The sequence below is a fragment of the Clupea harengus genome, unplaced genomic scaffold (assembly GCF_900700415.2).
Source record: "Clupea harengus unplaced genomic scaffold, Ch_v2.0.2, whole genome shotgun sequence".
Taxonomy (NCBI): domain Eukaryota; kingdom Metazoa; phylum Chordata; class Actinopteri; order Clupeiformes; family Clupeidae; genus Clupea; species Clupea harengus.
In genome coordinates this window covers 54,358-59,904 of record NW_024879851.1, presented here as the reverse complement: position 1 = coordinate 59,904, position 5,547 = coordinate 54,358, and the positions used below count along the sequence as shown (strand labels likewise).

The window sequence follows — 5,547 nt, the reverse complement described above, 5'->3', positions numbered from 1 at the left end:
AACTTCTGCGCTTAATTCAGCTCGAACCGCTTAACTTAGAAACTTTGTTCAAACTTTGCTGCGTAGGTCTTGTAAAGGACACTTATGCTATGTATTTTTCATTTTTCTAAACTTTATACTTTTTAAAATATTAAAGAAAAACTAATACAAATTTTCCCATTCACTTACATTGGGCCATTATGACATCATAATAGGGTCATTAAACTGGCTTGCACCTGTGCTTCACTGACACCTGCGCCAAGGTTCCAAGGCTCCTCTTCTCTCTCTGTCCCTCTCAATTCAACTGTATAACTAGGAATATTATTCTTTCCTTCTTCCACTCTTCTTCTTTCCTTCTTCCACTCTTCTTTCCTTCTTCCACTCTTCTTTCTTTTTTCTTTCCTTCTTCCACTTCTTTCCTTCTTTCACTCTTCTTTCCTTTCTTCACTCTTCTTTCCTTTCTTCTTTCCTTTCTTCCACTCTTCTTTCCTTTCTTCTTTCCTTCTTTCACTCTTCTTTCCTTTCTTCTTTCCTTCTTCCACTCTTCTTTCTTTTTTCTTTCCTTCTTCCACTTCTTTCCTTCTTTCACTCTTCTTTCCTTTCTTCACTCTTCTTTCCTTTCTTCTTTCCTTTCTTCCACTCTTCTTTCCTTTCTTCTTTCCTTCTTTCACTCTTCTTTCCTTTCTTCTTTCCTTCTTCCACTTTTCTTTCCTTTCTTCACTCTTTTTTTCCTTTCTTCTTTCCTTCTTCCACTCTTCTTTCCTTTCTTCACTCTTCTTTCCTTTCTTCTTTCCTTCTTCCACTTTTCTTTCCTTTCTTCACTCTTTTTTCTTTTCTTCTTTCCTTCTTCTACTCTTCTTTCTTTCTTCCACTCTTCTTTCTTTTCTTCTTTCCTTCTTCCACTCTTCTTTCTTTCCTTCTTCCACTCGTCTTTCCTTCTTTTACGCTTCTTTCCTTCTTCCACTCTTCTTTCCTTTCACTCTTCTTTCCTTCTTCCACTCTTTCCTTCTTTCACTGCTTTCCTTCTTCCACTCTTATTTCACTCTTCTTTCCTTCTTCCACTCTTTCATTCTCTTTCCTACTTTCACTTATTCTCTCCCTCTGTAGAACCTCCATCCACTTGTTTTTTCTATCCCTCTCCAACTCCTTTTTCTCACACTCCATCTCTCTGCTTCAGTCCATTTTCTCTCAATCCTTTCCCTCTTCACTCTTTCTCGTCACTCCTGTTCACTTTTCTTTCCTTTCTTCTTATAATCACTCTGTCCATCAATTATTTATTGTCAGCTTTCTAGCAACCAGCATAGCAATCTTCAATTACCATAGCAACCACCATGTGGGAATTGATGGACAGAGTGATCTTCATGACAACCCGAGCAACCAGCACAGCAACACATACTATGACATCCCAGCAACATGAATACCCTAGCAACCAGCATAGCAACCACCTAAATTACCAGAGCACTTTCATAATGCCAACCTAGCAACCCTAATCTATCCATCCCTCTTCCGTCTCTGTCTGATTCGAAAGAATCTGCCATATACCTCAAAGTTAATATAAAGTAATTTTTTTCCTGAAATAAAATATTTAGAACTATAACACAAAGAAAGTCTTCAACATCCTGACATTATGTGGTTTAACTCAATGGTTTATGTAGACTTATTTCTATGCTCAGCTGTTTGGTCCAATTCTGTATGCTCTCTCTGAGCAGAATTGTATCGAGGGCACGCGCGCTGCCTTCCTCCCACATTGCACTGCTGTAATAGCTCACAACTGGTTGGAGACTCAAGAGATTTATAGCGTATCATTGTCATTAATATCAGAATTAATTGCGGATATTCATATCTCATTTTTGTATCACAGCCAAGGTAAGTTGTCATTTAAGTAACGTCTGAAGTTGAATGTAACGTTAATTACGTGTTTTAAAATGATTTCGATTGCTAGCTAGCATCGACGTCAAGTCAAGTCAAGTCAAATGTATTTATAAAGCACATTTAAAAACAGCTCACTCTGACGTGTGTGGCTGTCTAATGGTTTCTTAAATAATGCTAAAGTGAAGTTACATGTTACTTGTTGGCTAATTTTGGCCTGTTTTCAGGCTTAGATTTTGTTTTTGGAAAAAGGCAACGTTAGCTGCTAGTAGGTGAGAGGACGTTTGCAAGCTAGTCAGCTAACAATAATTTTCTCTGGAGACCTATAGTCATCCAATAAGTTATCTGAGGTAATGATAACGTTCAGGAAATCGTAACTTTACGTTACCAAATGTATGTAAATATCATTCAAGTACTTTTTTGTGTTGTTTAACGCAAAAATTGGTTGGACATTGCTGGAATATTATAGGTTTTATGTAGACATCTGTGAGCTAACGTCATTATTTGAGTCGTCGTCAAACAGAAGTAATGGACATCACGGTTCGGTATAACGGGGTTAAAAGCAACAAAACCCAAATGTATAAGACTATGTTTCTTGTCATTTATTTCCGCAGGTAGTAGTGGAAGCCACAGCTACGTCTTTATATGCTCTGGTTAGTTTGTTCCACCTAGTGTTATACAGTTGCTAACGGTTTATAGTTAAAGGGTTTCCCTGTGGTTCCGAAATATCAATCCCAAGTATAACTTTTATTGCTGCCTTTTAGAGCCGCTAAAACTAGTGTGCATTAGATATTAGCAATGTTTTATGTTTTAAATAGCCATATAATGACCTAGTTTTAAACAGCAATAGAACTCAAAACAAAATGCTATGATCAAACAAATGCATTTTGTTAAAAGTAGTCGGCACAAATTAATTCTTTGCAACTCTTCGCAAACTTTGCTAAATGAACGTATAGGCTACAACAAAGAATTAAAACCAATAGCCTTGCTATTGTTAATTAAATAAAGACATTAGCCTACATTAAATGTATGTATCTTTGCATTCCAAGCTCGTTAAGTTTAATAACTTGAAAATACCCTTTCATGTCCTGACCATTTTAACTGTTAACACTTTCCACGGAAGGTTTGAATAGCATCAATTATGTTTGTTAATTTCCCCCTTTGTTTACCCGCCATTTTGGAGGGGTAGGTTGATCAAATTCGCAAATCCACCCACATTTGACGAGTAGCGGGTGCTAATTTCCATCCCTGACTATTTGTATAACATGGTTGATGTTTTTCATTAGGATCTTGTAATGGTGTACAGATAAGAGTATATCTGTCTGTGTGGGTAGTGCTTTGTCGTGAACATGTTGCTTGTTAATTGAGAGATTTAAGTCTAACTAAGGATGTGCACCATTTTTTTTTATGAGGTTTGGCAGATTTGCATTTCATATAACTTGCCATGTGCCTCTGTCCCTTATTCACAGAAAAGAGAAGACTTCCTTCTTCAAGAAAGTAAGTATATCTAATACACTGATGTACTGTATCAAGAATGCATATACACACCATAGTATATTTGCCATTGTTTCACAATCCTGGGTTACTTAAAATGATTACTTGATAAAATAATATATATTTGGTATTTTTGATGGCTATACACATTTGTAATGACATATCAATATTGACTCCTATGCGCAACATTTTTGGTGTTTTAATTTGGTCAGTAGTAATTACTCAACCTGTAAAAAAAAATGCGTAACCTTGTTCCTTATAGCACATACCATAGTACATTTTCTATGATCGCATTTTCATATCAGAGGCAACTCTGTAGTGTGGCAATTTTAATGCGCTTACACATGTGGACACCAATGATCAACATCATTTATGCTTGAAATAATAAACGGTGCATTAAATTACACAGTATTGGTCATCCGTGATACTCTGATCACTTAATATCAATAAGCAAATTTGGTCTATAAGGGATGTTTATTTATTTTATGATTGTACATTAACCCTCCCAATATTTTGGCCTCTTCTACCTAGATTTGCTTGGAGATTCATGTTGGTCTGGACAAGTAAGCTCTTTGTCTAGTTTACTATATAATGTTTTGTACATTAAATACTTATAAACATTTATAGGCATTGCTTGTTTTACAAAGTGTTTGAAACTGATTTTGTATTTGTTCTGTTCTGTCTTTTAGGCCTGTTCCAGACTAATTGTGACCTCTATGCAAATAAGTCTTCCCTTTTAAATAAGTGTAAGTCAACAAGGCATACACACACCGTAATAAGCTATCCTTACCAAAGTAAATATACCACAGCTAATGTAAGTGTGAACACCATGCTGTTAAATAAAGATATTAGCCTACATTAAATTAATGTATCTTTGCATTCCATGCTCGGTAAGTGAAATAACTTGAAAATACCTTTTTATCTCCTGACCATTTGAACTGTTAACACTTTCCACAGAATGATTGAATAGCGTTAATTATGTTTGTTAATTTCCCCCTTTGTTTACCCGCCATTTTGGAGGGGTAGATTGCTCAAATTTGCAAATAGCGGGTGCTAATTTCCATCCCTGACTGGTTATATATGAGTATATCTGTTTGTGTGGGTAATGCTTTGTCGTGAAGATGTTGCTTGTTAATTGAGAGATTTTAGTCTAACTAAGGATGTGCACCGATTTTTTTTTTAATGAGGTTTGGCAGATTTGCATTTCAAGTAACTTGCCACATAAATATGTATTTTTGTCCCTTATTCACAGAAAAAAGAAGACTTCCTTTATCAAGATCTCCTTTATCAAGACCTCCTTTATCAAGACTTCCCACATCAAGACTTCCCACATCAAGACTTGGCGACCTCTTATGTGTTTGGCGACCTCTTATGTGTTTGGCGACCTCATATTCTTGGCGACCTTTTATGTTCTTGGCGACCTCAATTGTAGCTTGGCAACCTCATAGTCTTGGCGACCTCAATTGTAGCTTGGCGACCTCATAGTCTTGGCGACCTCAATTGTAGCTTGGCGACCTCATAGTCTTGGCGACCTCAATTTTAGCTTGGCGACCTCATAGTCTTGGCGACCTCAATTTTAGCTTGGCGACCTCATAGTCTTGGCGACCTCTTATTCTGAATTATCATTCTGCATTACCATTGATATAAATCAATTCTCAGTGATATAAAGTTGCAACAGAACATTTCTCATTGCTATTGATATTGTCTGTGTGTGACAGTGTGACATACATTTTCTGAACAGTGCTACATCTATTCTGAAGTTGAGAAGTTCACTACATTTTGAAGTAGACATTAAGTCAACATTCTGTTTATCATTGGTGATCAAGTACTGAAGTGTACATTGACCTAGCTACTGTTGAGTGTATTCTGATTATATTTTTTCGTAATTGTGTCCAGATCTCCATTCATTTTTTTTACCCAAGTCCAGGTATTCATTGTGACCATAAAAGAATATTGGGAAGCCATTAAACCATAAGTTATATTTGACTGAACAGTAGCCTATTTTTATATAGAATTGAAGTTGAAATTAAATAGTTTGACAAGGAACAGTAGTATTGTTTGAGAATACTGTAAAGAATCATACTGAAAATATTTGTACTGCAAGCAATAAACTGCATAATACATTCAGTTCTCATCGAATTCATTTAGTTGTAGAAGTTGTCATAGTAAAATTTGAAAGAATGGGTCGAAAGGGGAAGCGTTCTG

General features: G+C 36.1%; 1 long non-coding RNA gene across 1 annotated transcript; it reads left to right on the top strand.

Annotated features, from left to right (window-relative positions):
• Positions 1-2,253: 2,253 nt before the first annotated feature.
• Positions 2,254-5,469, top strand: LOC122130528. Its single transcript, XR_006151915.1, has 4 exons — positions 2,254-3,345; positions 3,874-3,905; positions 4,032-4,088; positions 4,595-5,469. It is a non-coding gene; the product is annotated as an uncharacterized LOC122130528 (long non-coding RNA).
• The last annotated feature ends 78 nt before the right edge of the window (positions 5,470-5,547 follow it).